Source organism: Sus scrofa, chromosome 4, assembly GCF_054392235.1.
Source record: "Sus scrofa isolate SSC_HxYL_T2T_F1_AM1 chromosome 4, Sscrofa_HxYL_maternal_Yorkshire_Landrace_v2.0, whole genome shotgun sequence".
In the NCBI taxonomy this organism is placed as follows: domain Eukaryota; kingdom Metazoa; phylum Chordata; class Mammalia; order Artiodactyla; family Suidae; genus Sus; species Sus scrofa.
The window spans coordinates 86,845,842-86,872,878 of record NC_139386.1 but is presented as its reverse complement, the minus strand read 5'-3'; the positions used below and the strand labels follow the sequence as shown (position 1 = coordinate 86,872,878).

General features: G+C 39.1%; 1 long non-coding RNA gene across 2 annotated transcripts in view; it reads left to right on the top strand.

Moving 5' to 3' along the window:
- Window positions 1–27,037, top strand: part of LOC106510109 (uncharacterized) — a 120,018-nt gene that overhangs the window by 66,048 nt on the left and 26,933 nt on the right. The window contains exon 6 of one of the 2 annotated variants that reach the window (XR_014843114.1): window positions 18,144–23,620. The exons of the other annotated variant lie outside the window; for it this stretch is intronic. This is a non-coding gene — a long non-coding RNA (uncharacterized LOC106510109). Of the gene's footprint in view, window positions 1–18,143; window positions 23,621–27,037 lie in introns of those variants that run through there. 2 annotated transcript variants of the gene reach the window in all.

Below are 27,037 nucleotides of genomic sequence, written 5' to 3'. Positions count from 1 at the left end.
GGTAGTTTTGATTTACATTTCTCTAATAATCAGTGGTGTTGAGCATTTTTTTCATGTGCTTGTTGGCCATCTGTATCTTTTTCTTGGAGAAATGTCTATTCAGGTCTTTTGCCCATTTTCCCATTGGGTTGTTGGCTTTTTTGCTTTTGAGTTGTATAAGCTATTTGTATATTTTAGAAATTAAGCCATTGTCAGTTGCCTCATTTGAAACTATTTTCTGCCATTCTATAAGTTGTCTTTTTTTTTCTTTTTATGGTTTCCTTTGCTGTGCAAAAAGTTGTCAGTCAATGCTCTTTTCTATTCAGGAGGGTGAGACCCTCTCAGCTCCCTCGTCCTATCCCTATTCTTAAGTATAGGCTGGAGGATAAAATTGAGGTAGATTGGGTTGAATATTAGCTGACATTTATTTAGAACTTACTGAGTATTAAGCATTAAATGAAGTTCCTCACATACTATTTTGTTTGTTCTTTTCACTAATCCTAAGAGGTAAGTATTATTCTAGTCCTATTTTAACAATGCCAAAACTGAGCCTCAGAGAGGTTAAGTTGCATGTTCAAGACACCCCAGCTATAATGTATTGGGCCAAGCTTTGTATCTTTCTCCCAAACAATAGTTTTAACTAATAGTCACCTCCCAATAGATGTCTTCTAAACTCCAGCGAGAAGTTCGCACCTTTGATGATATCAGACTGAGTAAAAATCCATTTCACTTCTTCTGAAAGGAATCAGCTATCATGGTCTACATCTTTATTGCTGGTCTCACAGGAAATAGTCTGTTCATTACTTATGAACCAGTTCTTAGAACTAAGACCATAACCCTTGACTTGGTACAGGAAATGATGGGTTTTGCATGCTCAGGAAGCAGTGACCAGAATATAATATTTGGTAAAGTTCATACTCTGATTGAGAATTGAGGAAAGGGAGAAATAGCTGAACATATTTCCATTCTGCTAAATATTTCTCTGAAACGTGATTTTTAATGGCTCCATAGTATTCTATTACATGGTGTGCCACAATTTAGTTGCATGGACTCTGGTAGTGGGGGAGTTATTTAAAACATGAGTAATTGTAGAAAAGAGACTTTGAGGATCAGGTTATAATATCCAGCTTTTAAAGCTTTATAAATTTTCTTGGGACTAGCTCTGCCCAGAGAAGTTAACATACATGCTGTGTGATTTTCCAAGGGGACATGCTTTGTAATCTAGCTTCATCCCAGCCACTTCTATAGAGGTCATTCAATTCAATCATGTAGTCTTAGAGGTGGTCCAAGACTCAGATTCCAATTCTCCTAAACCATCTACAGAAAACAATCCAGTCTTCTTAATCTAATGAATCAGACTAATTTCTAGGCCATATCCATAGAAATCTTTATTAAGTGGAAGAAGATAGAAGCTTAATAGCATTCTTCACTGGATGCTGGTCATGGGAAAGATATCCATAATGTGGTTCTCTGTCTTGGCTACATTTGAAAGAATAGTATGTTCTGAAAAGAAATACAAGGGGAATTATTCTGATCTTACCTACTGGCTAAGGATCAAAATGTTAAGAGAAGCATAAAAGATCATCTTTCCAAAGCAGGATGAGTCTACAAATATCTGATACACTGAATTAAATTGTCAATCAGAGTCATGACCTAGCATTGTACTCTTGCACATGACCAAACAATTTCCTGTTTTGTTTCAGGTCCAAGATAATAGATTCTTACGGTGGAGAGGGACCTCTTGAGACATTTGGTCTGGGCTCTTTTTTCAGACTGGACAATAATGGTATCTTTCAGCCCAAAGGGGATGGGATACTGAGATGGGAAAGGAGATAAAGAACTTTCCAGCTCAGTGAGGTCAGGGATCAAGTCTTCTCATCATCAACTTCTATGGACCTAGCATAGAACCTGCCATATAGTAGTAGATTATTTAATACATATTTTGAGATTAAATAAAAGAATTAGAAGTTAAAATAGAATAATGGATGGTCCACTGCCATGCTTGGTACTTCAGTGGAATGTGCAGAATGTAAGGTAGAGGGTAGGGTGTTGCCCTCCTGTCTGGGTTTGTGTCTGGGCCTTCCTCAGCTTCTTAGCTTTACATGTCTGCAATTTCCCAAGAGACCATTTCATATCAATTTTCCCAGGAATAGAAATGACTAAAAGGGATGGTATGTAACTACAAATTTATCAGAAAGATTAGGTGGAAGGGAAGAGTGCTGACTTTGCAGTACGGGAGCCCCTACTCATCAGCAATACTTTGAGCTGTGGGGAGAAGCTGGTAGGCTAGATTAGTGGTTATAGAGTAGGAGATGACCTGGTTGACTTTGATTTTGGATCAACCTATTACAATGGAATGGTTGAGAACTACAAATTTAGACGCAAAGAATCTATTTGAAATAAGTAAACCTAATCCTTGACATATTTGTCTTCTTTCTGGGAAGATGGACAGCTTTTTGTCAGAACAAAGACTTGCTGGTGCTGCACATGCAGAATATAAATAAGATTCATGACTTTTGGTTCCTGTGTTTTGTTGGAATAGTTTTGGACAAGTCAAATGAGCTAGAGAAAAGATGTCTCCATTTTCTTTCCATAAAGCCAAGTTGGTATGTATGTATGTATGTATTTAAAATGTTATCCAGTTATTTTTCTTTTTTAATATTGTTTTTTATTTTATATAAGAGTAATATATCTTACTCTTTTATGATTAGTGTGAGAGTTCAGGGTTTGGAGACCTCTTTTGTAGTACGCTGTCACCAGAAGGCCTCATTATGCTGAAAAAAAAAGGAGGAAAAACTCTTGCAAATGATGGTACTTGTAATGAGAACAAACTTTCTGGGCAAGTAAATGGTAGAAGACTCAGCATTTTAAGAAGCTATTTCTGTTCTAGCCTGTCATTTAGCTATGAGGTTTCCTCCTTAGCTTATTAATAACTCAAATAATATGTATTAATTCAAAAGGGGACTCAGGCACTTATAGAATGCCCAGATGCTCAAGCATCAAAAATGCCTCCAGATCCAGCAAGAAGCCAGCTCTTAGCTGGGAAGGGTGAGGAGGAAGTGATGGCCTTGTCTCAACTTGATCTGCAGTGAAAAACAGAGTGAGAAGGAGTCACTCAAAACCCTATCTACACCTTGTCTGGCACCTTGCTTATGAAGATGCATGCTGTGTAGTGGTTCAGAGCACAGGCTTTGGAGCCAGACAGCCTGGACAAACTACTTGACTGTTTGGTCTCTTAGTTCCCTCATCTGTAAAATGAAGAGGGGAGAGGGATAATAGCACTTAACTCATTGGGTTGTTGTGATAAATAGATAAACTAATACTTGATAAGTACTTACCACAATGCCTGGTACATTTGGAGAATAATCAGTAAGGGTTTATTATTATTATTATTATTATTATGTATTAGCTTTTTTTTTTTTTTTAAATACCTCCTTTAATTTCTTTTTTTTTTTTTTTTTTTTTTTTTTTTTTTGTCTTTTGTCTTTGTTGTTGTTGTTGTTATTGTTGCTATTTCTTGGGCCGCTCCCGCGGCATATGGAGGTTCCCAGGCTAGGGGTCGAATCGGAGCTGTAGCCACCAGCCTACGCCAGAGCCACAGCAACGCGGGATCCGAGCCGCGTCTGCAACCTACACCACAGCTCAGGGCAACGCCGGATCGTTAACCCGCTGAGCAAGGGCAGGGACCGAACCCGCAACCTCATGGTTCCTAGTCTGATTCGTTAACCACTGCGCCACGACGGGAACTCCTTTATGTATTAGCTTTTAACTTCAGTTCCAGCTTCTGCATTTCTGATATGAGAAACTTAGTAAGTCAACTATTTCCCAGAGTTACAGGCAATTTGTAATGATTCATGATAATAGAATCCAAGGATAACATAGCAGATAGACACCCACCGACAAACATCACACCTTAGTCTATCCAGACAATCCAATATCCTTCCCTAATATACTTTTCTTCTGAGAAGGAAATAAAAGTAAATGGAATTTACTTTCTTCTCCTGACACTACATACTTTTTATGGTAGGTACCAACTATTATTTAATGAAAAGCTCTGTAGCAAGAGGGAAATGGCACTAGTAAACTGTATTTTTTTACCCTCAGCATACGGAAGTTCCTGGGTCAGGGATTGAATCTGAGCTGCAGCTGTGACCTATGCCACAGTTGAGGCATCAATGGACCCTTAAACCACTATGCCACAGTGGGAACTCCAATCTGTGTATTGTTGATTCACACATTGTAATCGTAATGGACAACATAGATTACAGTGATTATTGAATTCCTATTATTTACCACTTGTGCTGTGATTAAAACATCATTTCCAATGCTGATACCCCATTATTTTCCATTTCCCCCAACTACCACTGCAAGAATTATTATCTATGTTTATGCATAGTTCAATAAATTTTATGGAATAATTTTCCATATACCATGCACTGTGCTAGACTTGAATAGAACAATGACCTTTCCTTCAAAAAGGGAGACATAAATCTCTGAAACAAATACTATGTTATAATCGTGTGTGTGTGTGTGTGTGTGTGTGTGTGTATAAACTATTTGGGGGCCCAGAGCTTTGGAATAATTGGTGATTTCCTGTAGCAGTGCATGTTGATAAAAATCCTCATTTGTTTTAGTCAGAGAAAGATCCCAAGGTCATTCATGCTGAAAAGACCCAGGACTAAGCCTCATTTAAAGGCTCTAATCAGTTTTCGCATAGAGTAAGTCAGTAAGAAATATGGGACCACCCTGGGAGCCTTGGAACAATAAGGAGATATTTTGAATGAGAATAAAGTTTAAGTTTTGCATGGCTGACTCAAGGATTTCCAATTGATTTACCAACAGAATGGAGTTTAGATTCTGTATTCTGTACTGCTTCAGAGTGAATGATGCAATCCATGTCATCACTTAGTCATCTCCTACGTGTGAGTTTTCCTTCCCCATGTAGGGAGAATGTCTTGGTTCAGTCTAGCTTTCTCTCTGAGTATTACTTTCCATTCTTTTCTGGTCTTGTGGAATTCTAGGCTCCCGTCCATTAAAAGCAATACTAGAACTAATTGGAAATGCTACTGGTGATTCAGAATCCAGTGAGTTAATACAGTGCTGGAGGCCTTCCTCTAATGATCATTTTTGGCAGCTTTGATTGATGCTCCATTATCAAGAAAGAAAGGAATGTCCAACTCAAGCCCCAAATTCTCTCCAGAACTTGACTGTATGCCTGGTGGAGAGTTCCTTCCAGATAACCCACAAATCCTCAAATTCAGTTTATTATATTTATTTCCCAAATCTGCTTCCCATTCTATGTCATCCAGGAATTACACCACTATTCATCTAGTTGCCAGAGCTAGAAATCTGAGAAGCATCCTTGTCTCAATCACTACCACCATCCAGTAAGCCACTAAGTCATTTGCTTCTCTAAGTATTTCTTGAATCTGTCCTGGCCTCTCCATACCAAGTCACTTGCTGTATCAAAAAAGTACTGATACTGGGGTTTTGCTAGAGTGCAATGGGATCAGTGTCTCTGCAGCCCCAGGATGCAGGTTCAATCCCTGGCCCAACACAGTGGATTAAAGGATCCAGTGTTGCCATAGCTGTGGTGTGGGTTGCAACTGTGGCTGGGATCTGATCCCTGACCAGGGAACCCCATGCGCCATGGGGTGGACAAAACAAAACAAGACAAAACAAAAAATGAAAGTACTGGTACTTTCTGGGGGGTGGGAGCATTGGCAGAGACTATGGCTGGTGTGAAGAGTTGAGGGAGGGGAGGATCTTTTCTTACCCTGGAGCTGCCACTTCTATCCTAATCTCTCAGCTAAATTAATGTCATAGTCTCAATCTTTTCTTCCTCCAATCCATCTCCAAATTACAGCCCAAGTAATGTTTCTGAAATGAATCTTTTATATGAGAATTGTTAGGCATCTATTGAAAAAAGTGTGAAGAAGGGCATGGAGAACTTAGTTGTAGGAGATAATAAAATGGTTTTAGCATTGGTACATGGATATGAAGATAAATCAGTGGAAGAAATAAGAAAATCTAGGAATAAATCCAAGAATATATGGGGATTATTAATATGGATAAAGATGGCACTCAAATCAATGGGGGAAAAATGGATAATTCATAGTTGTTCTTGTCTCCTGGCTTCCACTCTAGGGTTTTTCTTTGTCTATTTATTTGCCACATTCACACCTGAAGTGGTATATGAGCATATGTGCTCCTTGAGGCCTCCATGGTTTTCCTAGTCTGTTTTTTGGGCGCAGAGTACAACTTCTGCTCACAACACACTAAAAGAACATGACCATATCAAGCTGCAAAGGAGGCTGGAAATGTAGTTGCTAGCTGAGCCATGTGCCCCCAGAGAAGGAGAGAATGGATCAAGGGGAAAAGAGTATTCTGCCTCCTCTAATCATTCCTTTTCAACACCTACTACTTGCCAAGCACATTGTAGGCATTAGAGACACAGTGAACAAAAGATCCATGCCTTCATGTTTACATTCAAGGGCAGAGCAGGAGTGGGGTGGGGGCACACCAAAAAAAGTGTGTGTGTATGTATATATATACATAGTATATAATTATATAGTATATACCTAAAGTATATAGTATAACTATAGTGTGTACCTATAATATATAACTATATAGTATATATCTATAATATATAGTATAACTATAGTATATAACTATATAGTATATACCTATAGTATACTAGTATGTAGTATAACTACAGTATATAACTATATAGTATATAACTATAGTATATATATCTCTCAAATGATTAGTAAAGTAGCCAAAAATACAGCAGAGAAGCCATATGGGAAGTTTAGGGAAACAGGGGTGTCTTGTTGCAATTTTAAGCTTTGAGGTAAGGGAAGGCTCCTCTGATCAGGTGACATTGTAGTGAAGCCCTGAAGGTGAGGGAGCAATCTGTGCAGATTCACATGGGAGAAGAGCCATCAGGGAGTGAGAGGATGTGCAAACACCCCAGGCAAAATGATGCTTGAAGCATCTGAAGAAGAACAAGGAGGTCTGTGTTGTTGGTGCAGGACAAGCAAAGGGGAGAGTAGAAGGAACTGAGGTCAGAGGGATGTCAGTGGGGAAGGTGGAGGAGGGAGTAGAAGATTATGTGGAGCCTTGAAGGCCATTGTCAGAGTTTTATTCTGAGTAGGGAAGGAGCCACTGGAGAATTTTGAGCCAAGGACTGTCATGCTCTAACTTATATTTTAAAGGCTGCTCTTCTGTAACTACATTATGAGGGGCCACGGATAGAAGTTAGCAGGTGATTGTAATAATACAGGAGAGAGGTGATAGTGGCCAAGGCCACAGTAGTGGTGAGGGTGGTGGGAAGGAATTGGAGTCAACGCATTCAACTATATTTTCAAGCCAATTCATATACAAAGTCCCTCCCACTTCCCACCTATGTCAAGGTATTCTAAATGAATGAATGAATGGATAAACAAGCAATACCTTAAAGAATTTAATATCTGAATATATTGCCCCCCCCTGTTTAAAATTCTCCATTGTCTACTGGGCTTGGCATATAAGATCCCCAAGATCTAACTTCACCTATATTGCCAGCCTCACTCTCTTTACTCATCTCCTCTTCACTTGGATGCAAAACTACTCCCCCTTCCTCTGCTAACCTTTTCTTCTATCCACCACAAACCTCTCGTGTGAATCACTTCTGTCACTTTCACAAGCAGGGACCATCTTCTCATTATTGACCCAGCATAAACCCAAATTTCTGGTGTCTAAAAGATATTGAGTGAAGTATGTTATAGTGAATTAACTTCCTAGCTCTCAGCCTCCCCACTTATTTCCTACTCCTTTATCTCTTTCTTGTTCTCTCTTTGTATTCGCTTAATTATTTTTTCCCTCTCTCAGAAATGAATGTAAATACAAATACAAATGAGATCATTCAAGCCAGACACAAAACTTATCAACTGTTGGAAAGATAAAATATACCCACTTTCATTTCTCTCCTCCCCTTTAAAAAAAAATTGTATCAGGGAGACCTGGGTTCAAATTCTTACTTGCCAGGTTTGTGACATTGGATAAATGACTTAACTTTCAGGTTTCCATCCTTTTATCTATAAAATGGAAACAATAATGCTTATCTTTCAGGTTTATCTGTAGCTTCAATAAGTAAGGAGGATTTCACCTGAGTGTCAGAAAAAGCTTTATAGAAATCAGTATTATTATTCTTTTTCCTTTATAGATGATGCTCAAATTCACATGTCCATAAGTGAGAGAACCAGAGTAGATGTCAGACTTTTGCTTCCTAATCTGATGCTTATCCTATTTTATTATATCCTCTCCCTGCTTCTTGACTCCAGGTTTATCAAAAATTAGTTTTTAGTTGCTCAGTATGGATGATACACTGACAAACTGGGGTAGGCAGTTTGCAGTTTACCCAAGTAGACTCCTAAAATGACTGCAAATTAATAAACATAATTAACAAGCTCCTTGCTATTTGCCCAGTGCTCCTATAGCTTCTTTAAGGACCACAGGTCAATGTGAAATCACATTCCATGCCCTCAAAGAGAAGGTTGCACTGAAAATACTAACACCTATAAAGTGATAGTGAATGTAACAAGCCTGGATACACAAGGTGAGGAGAGTCATGTACAGACTCTAAGACCTGCTGAATGGATGGGAGAGCTGAATGAATGGGGGAAAGTAAGGTTGGGCTTCCTGAAATGAGGGGCGTGAGAAGAGTTTCCAAAGGATCTGGCAAGGCAGGGAGGAGGGAGGGGGAAGTTCAGGAGAGGAGATGGAAAGGAGAAGTAGAGAAGCAGCAGTTCAGCCAACTTCTGTTTTTCATGCCCTGGATGTAACGGCAGTTATCAGCATTTAAAAATAACCGGAGGACACAGGTGTCAGCAGCAATGGATTCCATTAGTCAGCCAGGTTAAAAGATTAGAGCCTGCAGGGCTGCTCAGAGTCTGTCCAAAATGACTGTCTTGTCTGGACCCCATGTCAACAGGGCACTCCATATCCTCTGTTCTGCTGTTCTGCTTGGGGGTGTGTGGGGGGTGGCTGTTGTAGGCTGAGAATAGAGAGAGGAAGAGCATTTGCTCTGAGAGGGAGCACAGAGAAGCCAAGGGACAGAAAAGGAAAGACGCTGGCCCAGCTGCAGAAAGGAGCAGTCACTCACAGATGGCAGTTTGTCAGGCTGGGACCTAAGCCTGGGTTAGCCACCTCCTGCTGAGAGGGAGTGGGAGGAAGTGAGGTTTTGTTTTAGGCAGCCGGACTTCAGTGATAGTCTGAACTTGAATCTCTGTGCTCTGAATTCAAATAGGCTTTTTTTTTTTTTTTTTTTTAAACAAACCATCAAAATAGTCATGAACTGCTGCAGACTGCTCTTGCATGTTGCTGTTAGAATTGCACATAAATATGGTTTTAGAGGGTATTTTGGCATAATGGATACACTCTTTGCCTTAACAATTTCAGTTTTAGGGATTTATTCTAAGGAAATAATCATGGATGTGGACAAGATTTATGGAAGTGTGGAGTTCTCGCTATGGCACATAGGTTAAGCATCCAACTGTAGCAGCCCATGTTGCTGCAGAGACCCTGTTTCCATCCCCTGGCCTGGCACAGAGGGTTAAAGGATCCAGCACTGTGGCTCAAATTCAGTCCCTGGCATGGGAATTTCCATGCCATGGGTGTGGCCATTAAAAAAAAAGATTTATGAAAGCATTATTTACAAGATTTATTGAAGCATTATTTTTGAAATAGTGGAAAACTGCCAACAAACTAAATGTTCAAGAAGAGGGACTTGATTAATTAAGTTACAGGAAGTTCCAATGAGGAAGTGCACTGCAAACATCCAAAATGATGCTACCAGAGCAGGAGCCCATAAATTGCTGCCTATGGGCCAAATCTGGTGAGCTGTCTGATTTTTTACGGCCCTTGAGCTAGGACTGTTTTACATTTTGACTGGTTATATAAGCACTTATATAATAGCTTCAATTTTGCTTCTTGGCTTTCAAAGCCTAAAGTGGTATGCAAGCCTTTAAGAAAAAGTTTGCTGACCAATGCTGTAGAAGAATATTTAATGAGTGCAAATTTTTCATTATATAAATAATTAGGTGAACATGTAGTGTTAGCTTGTGTCTAGTTTATCTATCGCTGTGTAACAAACTATCCAAGAATGTAGCAGCTTAAGGCCACAGCCATTTTATCTGGGTCAAGAATTTGGACAGAGCAGAGCAAGGATGTCCGGGGCTTCCAAGGGATTGTGTGAAGGATTGGGGGCTGGCTTAGGATGGTCCTTCAGGGAACACATGTCTTAGTTCTCTGTTCCTGTCCATGACTGGTTCTTCTCCATGTGGCTTCCAACTGCACAGTGGGATGAGGGTAGTGGGCTTCCTATATAGCAACGGGTTTCCCCAGAGCAAAAGCAAAAAGTGTAGCCTTCTTTAGGGCTAGGCATATTTGCACTTTGCTGCATTCAACTGATCAAAGATGGTCACAAGAGCAGCCTAGATTCAAGGGGTTGGGAAGATGGGCTCTACCTTTTGATGGGTGGAGCAACATACCTGGGGTGGGGAGCAATTGTAGCAGCTGTCTTTAGAGGCTATTGCAGTGTGTAAAAACAGTGAATACAGATAGTTATGTGCCTACATTCATGGGCTTCTTGTGATGATGAGAACAAATTTCAGGGGATACTAACATGTAAAAAGAGAAGCCTTGCCAATTTTAGACATCTGTAGTAGACATCTGACATATTCATGCTTCCCTATCATCTTTTAAATATTTTAATTTTTTAATTTATTTTGCTTTTTACAGCTGCATCAGAGGCATGTGGAAGTTCCTAGAGGTTGAATGGGAGCTGCAGCTGCCAGCCTATGTCACAGACACAGCAACATTGGATTCAAGCCGCATCTGTGACCCACACCACAGCTCATGGCAACACCAGGTCCTTAACCCACTGTGTGAACTCAGGGATTGAACCAGCATCCTCATGGTACTGGTTGGGTTCGTAAACCACTAAGCCTCAGTGGGAACTCCTGAACAACATTTTTAGGTTTGAGTAAATGAACCGGTGTAGAAGACAGAACTCAAGTTTCCTACCACCTTGAAGCTAGAATGCAAGTAAGTGAAAGTAACAAAAACAAAACAAAACAGAACAGATTAAGAAAATTTGAGTTCTGGAGCCAGACTGAGTCCAAATCTCAACTCTGCCACTTGCAGTCTGTGACTTAGACTGGTTATATAATATTTATGTGCCTCAGTTCCCTTATCCATAAAAGGAATAATCATAGAACCAGCTTCTGAGGGTCGTTGTGAGGCTTATGTCAGTTAATTCTTGCAAAGAGCTTAGAATAGTGCCTGGCACATAGTCAGTGATTGGTAAGTGTTAGGATAGGGTCTGAGCACTGCCAATCATACATAAACATACTACTTCAGTTCAAGTGGGAACAACATGAGACAGCAGCCAACTCTGCAGGGAGCTCAGAGTTGTTGGCACAGGTGGTTGCAGAGGTATCCAGCTTTCCCCCTAGTCACAAGACCAAAGTGGCACTGGTGCTAGCAGTGGTCATCAAGTTCCAGGCATTTATACTCACTCAGCAGGTGATTTCTCCATTGGATCAGTTCTGTGTAGTTTGGGCATTATTCCTGGAAGCTTCAATTCTAATCTGTTTTTCCAGCTAATTCAATGATTCTGTAAGCTCAAATAACTTTTTTTTTGTCTTTTCATCTTTTCTAGGGCTGCACTTGGGGCATATGGAGGTTCCCAGGCTAGGGGTCTCATCGGAGCTGTAGCTGCTGGCCTATACCACAGCCACAGCAACGCCAGATCTGAGCCTCGTCTGTGAACTACACCACAGCTCATGGCAGCACCAGATCCTTAATCCCAAGGCAAGGGATTGAACCTGCAACCTCATAGTTCCTAGTCGGATTTGTTAACCACTGTGCCACCACGGGAACTCCTTAAATAACTTTTAATAAATTCTTCCTCCCCTTCCCCTACCTAAACTATACAAAGTGGATTCTGTTTTTTTTTTTTTTCAATCAAGAACTGTGACTGATATAACTGTGACATGATTTCAGGGATGTCAGGGAAGGCCTCCCAGGCTGTTTTTCATGTCTGATATTCTAGCATCAGGGGTTATTCCTTAAAGGGATTCTCTTATACATTGCATGTCAGTACATGTAAATCCTGGAAGGGAGATATCACACATATAAGTTTTCAGTTATTATTATTGTGTAATGTGCTTACAGGGAACTCATGGGAGCTACCCTGACTTCCTGCCTACGCATCTTAGGCCTGAATCGGATATATTCTGGTTAAATTTTCCCCTCCAAGAATAACTTAGTTCTCCAGGACTGGGCAACATGACATGGCTTTGTCTTATCACATTTCCAGAGCAGCCTGATAATGAGTTTCTTTTTATCTTAGAATGTTTTGCATTCTTTCCCTTAGGTGACACATAAAATTTATATAAACCTTTGTATTTGTCTGATTCATTTAGACTAAATAAGTGACTAGAGCCAAGAGATGCCTTTGATGTTTTGATTTGGAATATGCCCACTTCCATCTAGAAAAAGTTCAGGAGTCATTGTCAGGTTTTGTCACAAGGTGCCAAGAACCCAGAGAAGGAAATGTAAACCTTTGCAGGCTGGAGGTGAAGCTTGAGTGGCAAGCTGAGCCTATCCTTGTTTACATGTGTAGTAGTTGTGGCTAGGGGAAGAGGCTAAGAGTGGCAAAATATGGTAAAACATTTAAATGGGAGAAGAACTTTTTTCTTGAATGGATGGAGGTATTGTATAAATTGAATGTATACTTTCGAGGTAAGCAGGAATACATCACAAGGCTCATGATGCTGCAAGAATCATAACATCAGTATAATTTCCTAAGATTCCACAAGGAAAAGTATTGTCATCTCTATAGAATACCAGGACTTCTCAAAGGGGTTCATGGTGTCAGTTATGACAAATGACTCAGACAGATGAGTCCATCAGGCCATTTTAAGATATTTGCTGCCTGCAAGATGGTGTTGGCCCTGTGGATGAGGAGAGGGAGGTATGGATGGGGAACTTAAGTAGCTAGCATTTCAGGAGGGTACTGACCGGGGTTTGTCTTGGTAACAATAAAGAGTGGGTCTAAGAAGGGCAAACACAGCACTACAGGGAATGAGAAAGGCCACTCAAGATAGTATATGAGATTGTTTGAGATAAATCTTTTATACTTAACTAAGATCACCTCTGCTCAAATATTACAGAGGTTTGTGGGGTTTCTCTGTCTTCTTCCAATTGAGAATATTTCTATGGAACTTTGCTTTAAGAATTAAGATCAAGATATCAAAAGTTCTAAACCTGAATTCTTAGGTTCACTTTTAAAATTATCTATGTGTCCTCAAGCCTGTTGATTCATTTTGTTATGTCAAAAAGTCACATCTGTGAAAATACGCTCATCTTACACTAGAGGCTCTTTAATTACAAAATGAATATGAAATGATACTGGAGAAGTATTATTAATTTTGGTCCTTTGCGCATTTTTCAATTGGGTTGTTTGCTTTTTTGCTGTTGAGTTGTATAAGTTGTTTGTATATTTTAGAGATTAAGCCCTTGTCAGTTGCATCATTTGAAACTATGTTCTCCCATTCTGTAAGTTGTCTTTTTGTTTTCTTTTTAGTTTCCTTTGCTGTGCAAGAGCTTGTGCATTTGATTAGGTTCCACTGGTTTATTTTTGCTTTTATTTCTGTTGCTTTGGGAGACTGACCTGAGAAAACATTTGTAAGGTTGATGTCAGAGAATGTTTTGCCTATTTTCTCTTCCAGGAGTTTGATGGTGTCTTGTCTTATATTTAAGTCTTTAAGCCATTTTGAGTTTATTTTTGTGCATGGTGTGAGGGTGTGTTCTAGTTTCATTGATTTACATGCAGCTGTCCAGTTTTCCTAGCACCACTTGCTGAAAAGACTTTCTTTTTCCCAGTTTATATTCTTGCCTCCTTTGTCAAAGATTAATTGACCAAAGGTGTTTGGGTTCATTTCTTGGTTCTCTGTCTGTTCCACTGGTCTGTCTGTCTGTTTTGGTACCGGTACCACACTGTCTTGATGACTGTGGCTTTGTAATATCATCTGAAGTCTGGGAGAATTATGCCTCCAGCTTGGTTTTTGTTCTTAAATATTGCTTTGGCAATTCTGGGTCCTTTGTGGTTCCATATAAATTTTTGGATTGTTTATTCTAATTCTGTGAAAAATGTCATGGGTAATTTGATAGTGATTGCATTGAATCTGCAGATTGCTTAAGGACCTGAATAGACATTTCTCCAAGGAAGATATACAGATGGCCAACAAACACTTGAAACAATGCTCAACATCACTGATTATTAGAGAAATGCAAATCAAAATTACCATGAGATACCATCTCACACCAGTCAGAATGGCCATCATTTATAAGTCCACAAATAAAAAATGTTGGAGGGGGTGTGGAGAAAAGGGAACCCTCCTGCACTGTTGGTGGAAATGTAAGCTGGCACAAGCACTATGGAGAACAGTATGGAGGTATCTTAGAAAACTATGCATTGAACTACCATATGACCCAGCAATCCCACTCTTGGGCATATATCTGGACAAAACTCTCCTTAAAAAAGACACATGCACTGCATGTTCAATGTCTTCACAATAGCCAAGACATGGAATCAACCCAAATGTCCACTGGCAGATGATTGGATCAGGAAGGTGTAGTATTATATGCAATGGAATACTACTCAGTTATAAAAAAGAACAAAATAATGCCATTTGTAGCAACCTGGATGGAACTAGAGACTCTCATCCTGAGTGAAGTAAGTCAGAAAGAGAAAGACAAATACCATATGATATCACTTATATCTGGAATCTAATATACGTCACAAAGGAAACTTTCCACAGATAAGAAAACCATAGACTTGGAGAATAGACTTGTGGTTGCCAAGGGGGAAGGGGAGGGAGTGGGGTGGACTGGGAGCTTGGGGTAACTAGATGCAGAATGTTTCCTTTGGGATGGATTAGCAATGGGATCCTGCTGTGTAGCACTGGAAACTCTAGCCACTTATGATGGAACATGTAATGTGAGAAAAAAAGAATGTATACATGTAAGTGTAACTGGGTCGCCATGCTGTACAGTAGGAAAAAAACATATAAATAAATGATAAAAAATTTTGTTAGGTGTGATAAGGGTAAATCTCCTGTTGCTTATAACTTATCAAAAAAAAAAAAAAAAAAAGGAGGCATACTGCAATAAGTTCATATTGTGAGATCCAGGAGGTGGATATTCAAGCTATCAACCCTATTCTATCTATGTCTCTGTATGTTTGAAATTTTCCATAATTAAAAGTTAGAAAAAATACCCATCTTACTTACCTCACAGGATTTCTATGAATACGAAATGAGAAAATAGATGGAAAGTATTTTATAAATGGGATTTTATAAATTGTTCTTAGGAATAATAACTTAATCCAGATTTGCCCTTGTTTAGATGAATGCTCTTAGTTTCTCTTTTCTACCTTCCTCACCTGGGTGATAAGACCAAAGAGTTCACACATTTCAAAGGATTCAAGGGAGCATTTTCTGATAATACTTTCTTTGTGCAGAAAGGGAACAACAAAATTTGCAATGAGCTTTGGGAAAAAGAAGGGGCTGGATTCCATTTCTCTCTGTGTGTAAGGAGTGGTCTCTAGATGGTGAACTAATTACAGCACATCATAGCATCCATTTATACTCACTAGCTTATTGGCTACTGGAGAGACCTATGTGATTGATTCCAATGATTAATGCGTCATTTGGGGGAGAGGAAGAAAACTTGCTTTATAAAAATTTAAATGTTTGCCAATTGCTTAAATTACCTTTACTTTCTATGCCATAAAATAGTTTAGAGTCTTTCTTTTTTATCAATTTAAAAAATTAAATATAGTTGATTTACAATGTTGTAATAATTTCTGCTGTACATCAGTAACCCAGTTACATATATATATGTGTGTATATATATATTCTTGTCCACCATGGACTATCCAAGGAAATTGGATATAGTTCCCTGTGCTATACAATAGAACCTTGTTGTCTATTCTTTCTAAATGTAATAGTTTGCATCTACTAACTCCAAACTCCCCGTCCATCCCTCTCTCTCCCTCCTTCCCCTTGGTAACCACAAGTACATTCTCTATGTCTGGTGAGTCTGTTTCTGTTTTGTAGGTAGGTTCATTTGAGCCACATTTTAGATTCCACTTGTAAGTAATATCATATGGTATTTGTCTTTTTCTGATTTCCTTCACTTAATATGATAACCTGTAGGTCCAGCCATTTGCTGTGAATGGCATTATTTCATTATTTTTATGGCTGAGTAGTATACCATAGTTTCTTAATCCATTCATCTGTCAATGGACATTTAGGTTGTCTCCATATTTTGGTTATTGTGAGTAGTGCTGCTATGAACAAAGGGGTGCATGTATCTTTTTGAATTGTGGTTTTGTCTGGATATATGCTCGAGTGGGATTGCTAGATAATATGGTAGTTCTATGCTTAGTTTTCTGAGGAACCTCCATACTGTTTCCCACGGCAGTTGTACCAATTTACATTCCTATTAACAGAGTAGGAGGATTCCCTTTTGTCCACACCCTCTCCAGCATTTGTTATTTTTGAGTTTTTAAAGATGGCCATTCTGACTGTTGTGAGATAGTACCTCACTGAAGTTTTGATTTGAATTTCTCTAATAACTAGTGATGTTGAACATTTTTTCATGTGCCTACTGGCCATCTGTGTTTTTTTTTGGAGAAATGTCTATTTAGGCCTTCTGCTCATTTTTTGATTGGATCATTTGTTTGTTTTTGTTGAATTGTATGAGTTGTTTGTATATTAATGCTTTTGATCTGAGAGAGAAGAAAATGATATGGGGTTAATTACTGAGGTTTTGTAGGATCACCTTTCAGCCATTTATCTGGCATTTTTCTCAGAACTTTAAACCCTTTAGAGAGAAAGTATTTGGGGAAAATGTATTACAATATGCCTATGGAGACATTTATTCTCTTCTTTCTTCCCAAGCTCTAAGGGTTATTCCTAAGCATGGAATACAGCTACATTTTCCTTTTCATATTTTAATGAAAATAAATTAATGAGCAACATGCTCTCTTTTGCAATCTTATTCTCTTTTAGTACAGACATAAATTTTTTTCTGAGCAGTTGGGAGCACTGTGCTTAGAAAGAAAAGACCCTTTATATTCAGTTATTTGAATATTAATGCTGCTGTACTATCCTTCATATGGATGATATATTGGGAACACTGATGTTAAATTGCTTGCTTTCCTATACTTTGAATAAAACTAAGGATTGGGGAGAACAAAGTTTTCAGGCTGGCTAGAAGCCAGTCTCTTATTTTTTTCAAACCACTTACATAGTGAGACCTTGGGTAACCTTGAAAAATCACTTTGCTTCTGCATCTTCTCTCTCTACCTTTGTGAAATTAGAGCAGTGGTGTGTTCAACCCATTTATTTCCTTGGGGAATATGATTAATGGGAAGGATGTTTACAAAATACTTTGGCTGTTTTAGAAGAAATGTTCTACTCAAGGCAGTAATAGACAATCTTATAAATCATTAGACCTCTGGGTAGTATGTTGTCTGGGCACAAAATATTCACTTTATCTTACATTTTGCAAATTAAATCTCTCTAGCACAAGTAGAATTAAATTGAATGGGTATTTTTTCATCCTCAGAAACCATGCTTTTGTTTTAAGAATAGGAAAATAAATCCTCAATCAGTAATATAATACTGATAAATAAGATTGGCAAAATATATGAGATAATTCAGTGGGTTGGGTTAGAAAAAATCAGAAAAGCTCTTCAGTTGATCATTCCTAGCAGAAAATCACTGTGCACACTAAATATTAAGCACCCTTCTCAATGAGTTCCATAGCCCACCTGTCGGAAATATTAAATTATTATGAGAAAACTTCTAGATTTTGATTACCAAAATGAAGTGCCTTTTATAGCAAAAACTGGCTGCTTAACATGAAACAAATCATAACCCTTGGTAACCCAGAACACTTCTACATGGTTTCTGAGAAGAAGAGGCAAAAGAACAAACTGATACCAGATAATTCTTTTGAGGATATATTTCTGAGGCAAATTCTTTAACTGTAGATGACTAATTCTAATTATCAACCTCTTCAACAATCTCCTTGTAATTCTGCAGGATGATGCTCTTCAGTGTGGTGGTCCTGAGCCACTGCAAGGTCACAGATTCAAGATCAGGGCTGCAGGAACCCTGAGAGATTACTTGACAAATCCATCTCTTCTACAGAGGAGGAAGTTGAGGCTCATGGAGGCCCTCATTAAAATATATTTAGAAAGTGTTTATTTGTTAGTTCAACAAATATTTGTTGAACACCTACTATGTGTAAAGCAAAGACTTATTAATTACTTCCTTTTTTGCCGAGTAGTCCAAAGGGCACTGGGGATGGAGAACAGCTATCAAACAGAGTGAGGATTAATAAGAGATACATGTGGAAGCAAATAATTAAAGTGCATTAAAACATGTTTAAAGAGCCATGGAAAAGAGACTACTCATGGCACAAGAAATGGCCTAGAACTGCCTCTTCCTTCCTTCCTTCCTTCCTTCCTTCCTTCCTCCCTTCCTTCTTTCTCTTCCTTCCTTCCTTCCTTCCTTCCTCTTTCATCTTTTTAGGGCCACACCCATGGATATGGAGGTTCCCAGGCTAGGGGTCAAATCAGAGCTACAGCCACTGGCCTAGACCACAGCAACAGCAACATGGGATCTGAGCTGCATTTTCGACCTATACCACAGCTCACGACAATACCAAATTCTTAACCCACTGAGCAAGGCCAGGGATTAAGCCTGCTTCGTCATGGATGCTAGTCAGATTTGTTTCTACTGAGCCATGATGGGAACTCCTAGAACTGCATTTCTCAAACTTCATTCCATAAAATGTAATGGTCTGCATTATTAGAGGCTTGTTTTTTGTTTTTGTTTTGTCTTTATAGGCTGCATCCATGGCATATGGAATTCCCAGGCTAGGGGTTGAACCAGAGCTGCAGCTGTTGGCCTACACGACAGCCACAGCAATACAGGATCTGAGCCATGTCTGCGACCCATACCACAACTCATGGCAATGCTGGATCCTTAATTCACTGAGCAAGGCCAGGGATCGAACCCACATCCTCAGCCGGGTTCATTTACCACTGAGCCATAACAGGAATTCCTATTACAGTTCTCGAGAAGGAAAATATTCTTGGTTATAGAAAGTAGGAAATGTTGCTTCTCAGATTTATTTGAGTGTGAAAGTATCTCTCAATCCAGCCTTCTTTCCATGTTTCTTTTCCTCCTCCCCTTCCGGTTCCACCTTCTCCTTCTTATCTTCCTCTATTCTCCCCTCTCTCCTCTTTTTCTTCTTCCTTCTTCTCCTCTTCCTTCCTCCTTTTTTTTTTTTTTTCTGGCAGACCGTATGTTACATCTCACAAAACTCATGTTCTAGAAAACGTTGTTCAGGATGCTCTGAAAAGTATTTTGGCCATTGCTCAGTTAATCAGAAACATCCATTAGCTAAGAGATCATATTCTCAAAAGATTCAGCTGGAGGATTTACTGTAGTTCCAAACCATAGTTGGAAAAAGCATCCCAATAGTAATAAATTAAAGTTCCTTCATCACATAAGTAGACTGTTGAAGTAATAATTAATATAATTTGAGGGCATTTGATTATCAATCAGAAATAATTTGGAGACTTCATATAATGAACAATTGGTTCCTGTTTTGTTCCAATTCATCTAATATGCTTGGCACAAGAAATAATCCAGAAGGTATAAGATTTCAGAGCAAATTAATAATTTGAGGAAATGCTCCTGGCTGCCAATAAATGCAGGCTGAACCTCTGAATATAAAAATAGTCTGTTTTGGTGAAAATTAGAGAAATAGAGAATGTTGCAACACTTCTTTCTTGATGAGGTTTCATAAACACCCTAATTATAAATCATTTTTTGGGGCAGTGAGATTACATATCTATCTTTTTTCTTGAAATTTCATTTAGTTCAAAATGATTGCATTGTAACTCGTTTGCATTCTATTTTATTGAACTTGTCTGTATTACTTGTAAGTTGCCTCGTATATTCTATATATATATGTATGCAGCATGTATCATATATCATATGATTTCTGTATTGTGGTTCTGTACTGTGGCAGTGATGGAAGTGAAGTTTGTGGAACAGGCCGAGTCATATATATCTGCGTTATTCATCAAGTCAGTCTCAATGGGAAAAACAGATGTAAAATTAGGTTTTGTTTCTTACATTCCCCTATTCGACTGAGTTTTATTTTCTAATGTCTTGTAATGCCTGGTAACAATTATAGATAGCCAATAAAACCCAAATAACCAGTTATGGGTGCCCCAACAAAGTACTCTTGGCAACAAACTCGATTTTAGGTCTCAGCTTTTCCATCACTTCCAACAAGAGATTTTATACAAGGCTGGGCTAATTGCTCCTCTTAGCTGCTCCCACAGTATCCTCCCTCTATGGCTGTCTTCTGTATTTCCATGTTTCTTTTTTATTACAGCCTCTCTCTCTTTCCTCATCTTTTACAGTAAAAAGTTTTTGTATAAATTTTTACTGGTCCTAGATTTTCCTCTTTAGAAGGGTACTTACCTTGTCATGCTGAAGCTGTCCTCTTGTCTGTATTCCTCTTACAACAGGGTACAAGTTAGGTGTAGGCAGGAACCATGTCTGTCTGGTTCATTATGGAGTTCCTGGCAGCAGCAGAGGAGACATTCAATAAATGTGTTGAATATAATTGAGTTGGATTGACCCCTACTCTGTTCAAACCCCTCTCTACCTCTTCAGATACCTCTTTGGGCTAGTGTTCGCTTTCCATCTATCAAATGATATTTTTGGTTAAGTGTTTGCCCATGGAGCCACAGATAGTGTTATTGGACTAGGCCACTATACTGTATGTCCCCACAGAGCCTGAATCTCTTCCAAAGACACACAGCCCGAAATGCTCTCTGTCCCTCTAATGCAGAGGGGCATGTGCATGAACTTCTTCCCAATCCAGGTCTACCTTCCACACTTCTGTGATACCTTCCTGAAATGTCCCAAGTGAACTTTGGCGTTTTCTCAAGCTGCAGGGACTCAGGTCCCTGGGAAACAGAACCAGTTGTGTGCCAGACCTCAGTTAGTATCTGGATCAGTATTATTCTGTTTGTGGGCCAGCTATAGTGTCCTCACTGATGACAAACCCAGAATGAATGAATGGATGTATGAACAACAACCCTCTAGTTTCCTTGATTTTCTCCTCATATTTGTCAATTATGAAGTTGTCTTAGTCTGTCTTTCTTTCTTTCTTTCTTTCTTTCTTTCTTTCTTTCTTTCTTTCTTTCTTTCTTTCTTTCTTTCTTTCTTTCTTGTCTTTTTAGGGCCTCACCCATGGCATGTGGAAGTTCCCAGGCTCAGGGTCGAATCTGAGCTGCAACTGTCAGCCTATGCCACAGCCACAGCAATACAGGATCCGAGCCACATCTATGACCTACATCACAGCTCATGGAAATGCCAGATCCTTAACCCACTGAGCAAGGCCAGGGATCGAATCCATGTCCTCATGGATATTAGTTGGGTTCACTACCACTGAGCCACAATGGGAACTCCTGCTGTAGTCTTTCTTTCTTTTCTTTTTTCTTTTTTTTGGTCTTTTTGCCATTTCTAGGGCTGCTCCTGTGGCATATGGAGATTCCCAGGCTAGGGGTCAAATCGGAGCTGTAGCTGCCAGCCTACGCAACAGCCACAAGAACCCGGGATCCGAGCCACGTCTGCAACCCTCACCACAGCTCACGGCCATGCTGGATCCTTAACCCACTGAGAAAGGCCAGGGATCGAACCCACAACCTCATGATTCCTATTCGGATTCGTTAATCACTGTGCCATGACGGGAACTCCCATAGTCTTTCTTAATCTCTTTATATTTTAACCGGTATCCAATGCCCTTAGATCTTTGTTGAGGTGATAAGTTTTCATGTATTTTTATTTATTCTCAACTTACCCCTTTAATGTTTTAAGGACATTTTCTGGCTGTAGTCCTATTCTTACTATGAAGTATTTTGTGAACTTAAAGAAGCGTCTTAACCTCTCTGGAGATTGCCTTATGTAGTTGCTTTATGTCTCAGCTCAAAAACCCTATGACTATCCTGCCAGTATTTGATTAACGTTGGTGATTTCCTGTGTTCTCAGTTTGTGATCTGTATCTGAATCACCTCTTGGACTGGAGGTATAGTAATTATAAACCCTAAAGATGTTATTGTTATTGCATCTATTAACAACTAAAATATTTATTGAGTATCACTTTATGCCAAGCACTGTGCTGAGCACTTTACGTACCTTATCTCATGTAATCTTCACAAGATACCATCAGAGAAGTAGTATTCCTCATTTCACAGGCTGTAGTCCTACAAAACCTGGAAACTAGGATTCAGAGAGGTTAAATAACTTGCACAATGTTGCAGAGTCAGTAAGTGGCAGACCTAGAATTCAAATTCAGAAATGTCTGATATTATAGTTAAGTTTTAAAAAACTACTTCCTTTGTCTCAGTAGAGGCTGGTACTGGAAACTTTAGGAAATCTATCATGGGGTGAATTTTGCTAGATTTCTCATCATCCACCCAAGCAAGCCCACTTTCAAGGGTCATAATCTTTTCTGCCCAAGAGTAAGCAGCTCTCAATGACTGAGAGACATATAGTTTCCACATTATGCCTATTATCATGCCTATCAAATGATCCTCTATGTTAATTGTAGCAATGCCAGATCCAAGCCGGGACTGTGACCTACACTACAGCTTATGGCAATGCCAGATCCTTAACCCACTGAGCAGGGCCAGGGATTGAACCCACATCTTTATGGATACTAGTCAGGTTTGTTTCTGCTGAGCCACAACAGGAACCCCTACACAATTTTCTTATACATCATGTTTGTTTTCTGTATCTCTTCATTGGTATGTAAGCTCTGGGAGGGCAGGGATTTTGGGTCTTTGTTTACTAATATAGTCATCATGTACCAAGAACAATGTCCTGCTCACTGTATGTACTCAATTAATTTTTACATTTTAATCAGTCTTCTCTGCAGCACAACACCAACAGGATTTGCAAAACAGGATTCATGGAAGTCTGGATAATGTTTTTGCAGACTTGAGAGTCAAGCTGCCTTCACAATTTTAAAGCTTTTTAAGATAGCTTTTTTTAAATCTAGTTTTCCATTTTTCTGGTCTGAACAGTCATTATCTTGTCAAACCTTCCTCTGATTTCAACTCTACGACATTGTCATCTAGATTACAGCTTTATGGACTTCACTTGTTTTCCATGGGAGTGAAGTTTCCAGATATGGATGTCTGGTCATTTGTACAGGTTATGCATATACTACTGACTCTTGAACAGCCTGGAGTTAGGGGCACAGACCTTCCATGCAGTGGAAAAATCTAAGTGTAGTATATAGTTAGTCCTTCATATACGTAATTCCTCTGTATCTGCAGTTCCTTTGTATCTGAGATTCTGCGGATCTGTGGATCATTTAGAACTGTAGTAGTTACTATTAAAAAAATCCATGTATAAGTAGACCTGTGTAGTACAAACGCGTGTTGTTCAAGGATCAACTATATTAATCTCTCCAATGATCCTCATGACAAGTTGGTCTCAGCTGTGTGGGCTTATAGTGTCCAGGATACATTTACTCAAGCCCTAGGTGCCTTTCTTGGATTATAACTGATGGCTGGATCTATTAACCTGTAAATATAGTTTGATTTATGTTTCTGCCAGCTGCTTTTTGCCTCTTAATACAGCTAGAAATGAACATTCTGCAATTTCCACCAACTTGGCGTTTTCCTATGAGAAATACTTAGTGTTATTGGCAATTAGGAAATTGCAACGTGTACTCCATCTCCCATAGCATTTGTAAAAGTGTTAACTAGTGCTTTACCCTGGCCCTCATTCTCAAAAGATAGCATTTTACAGTTCTGCATTGACAGAAATATTTGTGTATCTTTATTGTTTGCCTCTCATTTCTAAGCTAGTTCCTTACACATGGACTTTTATTCCGTAGCAATACATTTAAAAAATCTTTTGAGGTGCAACTTTGAAAGTCTTTGGGAGTCTAAATCAAGTGGTTCTCTAGGCACTACCTTATTCTTATAACTATTTTTTCAAATAGCTCTAGTACAATTTAAGCATGAAATTATAATGATGGATAATTCATACATGCACTTTATAGCTTATAATGCTTAGTGGGAAGATCACGGATTTTGTAGTCAGATCAGAATTTGCAACCCAACTTCAATGTTTGCTAGCTTTGTAACTCTGAGCACCTTACCTCACCTCTCCGAAGCTACTTTCCCTCATCTTTAAAAGGGTGGCAAAACCACCTTGCAGTGTTATTACATTGTGAAGATGGAGAGGGTTTTTGTAGAGGGCTGAAGAGTGCTTGAGGCAGAGCATCGGCATAAGTGCTTAATTAACATGGGACCCTTTCCTTCTCTGTTTTCACATAGACTCTCGTGCTATGATCTCCACTGCTTCGCCACACAGGACTCTGTGTGGAAAAGGAAATTCATACCCACATGGAGCTTACATTTTTGAGGTGGTGACAGAAAATGAGAGCAAAGAAAGAAACACAGGCAAGGGAACAAAGAAACATACAGGCAAGTAAACATATAGTATCAGATAGTGGTAAGTGCTAAGAAGAAAAGTAGGATGATGAGTAAAGACTAGGGTGAGAATGAGGTGGGGGTGAGGAAGGGACACTATTTAAGACAGAGGACCAGAGAAAACCATGGAGTGAGCAGGAGGCAAAAGTGAGATTTGAATCCTTATATCTTGACTCTAGTCAACTGTTCACACTTAAGTGTTCAGTGAGGCTGTCCTTCCATTTCCCCCAGTTTGCCAGGTATGAAGGAGAGACATGCAGGTCTTGAGTTTCCAGATTTTCCTTAGAGTTCTTGGTTGTGGAAGAGCCCTTGGCTGTCAATTATTTCTCAGTCACAGAGGCCATTTGCGAGGACAGCAGTTCTGGGCTTTCTTGATTGAAATGGTCCTGTAAGTTTCACCTCCAAAGTCTCACTGGAGCTTGTCCTACTTTTGTCCCTTTAGAACTTCTCCACCGTCAGAACAAAGGTGCCATCATTTGTTCTAGGGACCGCTGCAGACTCCTCCTACCTGGTCGGTGCATATCAATTCTCAGTCTCCCCAGCATGCCGGGGGTTTTTTTGCAGCAGTATTCCAGAGCTCACCTTCCTTGGAGAGGCTGTTGAGGTGGGAAGTAGCCGCAGGGTTCTGCTTCTGAGGCCTGGACTCTGGCTGTGAGGGTGGGAGTCCCACTTTCACCCTATAAATACACCTTTTATGATTATCCTCATTTATCTTTCAAACTCCGAATTTTCTCTATTATGTGTTACCCATAAAGGATTTTATGAAAATGAAGGACAAAGGGACTTTTTACATTTTTTATTTTTTGGTCTTTGGAGGGTCACACCCATGGCATATGGAGATTCCCAGGTTAGGGGTCTAATAGGAGCTGTTGCCGCAGGCCTATGCCAGAGCCACAACAATGCCAGATCCTTAACCCACTGAACGAGGCCAGGGATTGAACCTGCAACTTCATGGTTCTTAGTTGGATTTGTTTCCGCTGCACCATGATGAGAACTCTGAAAAAGGGACTTTTTAAAGATGAAATTTTATTCTCCTTAATATTCCTCCATTCCCTGGATAACCAAATTATCTTGATAATTAGCTATCTTTATAATACCAGTGGAAGGAGAATCTAAAAGAACACTCAAGATGGTCATTGGAAAGAATACTCTTGGTAAGCTATGCTAAAATAATTCTAAAATATAGGTCAGGTCAGCTACATAAATACCTAAGACATACTCAGGCACTAAATGCTACTCATAAAAAATTAAGAGGAATTTTGAGTGGTTTTAAAGTTTGGTACAAATGACAAGTTGAACAAGAGCCATGTGGTAACATAAATTTCATTTCTATATTTAGTGTCGAAAAGTCGCAGAAATCCCTTGACCAATGACTGCGGAAAATATAAGTTTGGGCCATAACTGCTGAAATTCTAGTTATTTAAATAGGTCAAGCTTGTCCTTAAAAACTTATGATAAAATTATTCAAATGGGGATGGGAATGTTCTAAAAACTTGGAAAAAACTATTATTACATAGTTTTATTGCAGTACTAAAGTAGGTGATTTCACAGGGAAATCTATTCAATACTGTGTAATAACCTATGTGGGGAAAGAATCTGAAAAGGAATGGATAGATGTATAACTAACTATTTAGTTCACTGTACACCTGAAATTAACACAATTTTGTAAGCCAACTACATTACAATAAAATTTAAAAAAAGGACAAAAAAGTAGGTGATTGATAGGTTTTATATGCTAATTATTTTCTCTCCTTGTCCTAATTTAATGAGTTAGAAAGTTCTCTGTTTGACACCTTGTCTTGATGGAGTGAAGTAAAATAAATTGGATACTCCTGTGTTTTATCTTGTCCGTGTATATGTGAATATGGAGAAGACAAAAAATTAAAAGGATCTGGTTATAAATTTGAGGGCTTTGGTATAAGAATCATTTTTTTAAACTTATTGCATTAAGTACATTAGCAGAGAAAAATAGGATTTGGGACAATGATGATTTTAAAAGAAAAATATATCCTCAAGCTGTTTGCTAATAGTGATTTGCTAATTGCAGATAATCTTTATTTATTTATTTATTTATTTTATTTTATTTTTATTTTTTGTCTTTTTGTCCTTTTAGGGCCACACCTGCAGCATATGGAGGTTCCCAGGCTAGGGGTCTGTCTAATTGGAGCTGTAGCTGCTGGCTTAAGCCGGAGCCACAGCGACGCCAGATCTGAGCCTCGTCTGCAACCTACACCACAGCTCACAACAATGCCAGATCCTTAACCCACTGGGCAAGGACAGGGATTGAACCCACAACCTCATGGTTCCTAGTCGGATTTGTTTCTGCTGCGCCACAACGGGAACTCCCCCATCTTTACTCTTTAAAGCCCTTTCTCTAAGTATTATTAGTAGATTATA